Below are 716 nucleotides of genomic sequence, written 5' to 3'. Positions count from 1 at the left end.
CCTCTTGCTGATTAATAGTTGTGGAACAAAAATAACTGAGAGTCCTAAGGAACAGGACTCTTGTGTGATATAAAGGAAAAGAAAGAGCATCATGCAGAAGACGAAAATTGAAACAAGGGTGAAAGATGTAGGAAGAAAGAATTAGCAGCTTTGACTTTTTCTTTTAATTAGGAAGTAGTTGAATCAAACCTTGGTAAGACAACGTTCCAGCCATGGGAGTAGGACAAGTAATAGCAGAGACACAGAATGAGGATTTTCCCCCAGGAATTATGGAACTACCTTTTGTAAAACAGCACTGCCACCTAGTGACCAATCACGGGAACTGCAGGAAACGTTTGGGGCCAACACTGCCCCCTGCCGACAAAAGGGAGAACTGCAAGACAAAACCCCTGTGGGACCCAGCGCCACCCAGCGAGCAAACCGACAACTGCAATGGAAAAATCAATGCAAATCTCCCACCTTGTGGACAACCAGAGAACTACACCAAAAATGACAAATCAGGAATTAATGAGACTTTCTAAACAAAGTAATTAACCAATTAACCAATTCACTAAGAATTGATTTAGGAAATAAATTAATTATTAAATTAGGAAACTAACTAATTAACCAATTAACCAATTTAACAATTACATAATTAGGTAGTTAAACAATTAACTTATAACCAAGTTACCTAAGTAATCAATTCACTACTTAATCAATTAAACAATTAACTAATT

Source organism: Empidonax traillii, unplaced genomic scaffold (genome assembly GCF_003031625.1).
Source record: "Empidonax traillii isolate 1590-97213 ecotype Southwest subspecies unplaced genomic scaffold, ASM303162v1 scaffold1476:size153177, whole genome shotgun sequence".
Taxonomy (NCBI): domain Eukaryota; kingdom Metazoa; phylum Chordata; class Aves; order Passeriformes; family Tyrannidae; genus Empidonax; species Empidonax traillii.
This window is presented reverse-complemented; position numbering follows the sequence as displayed.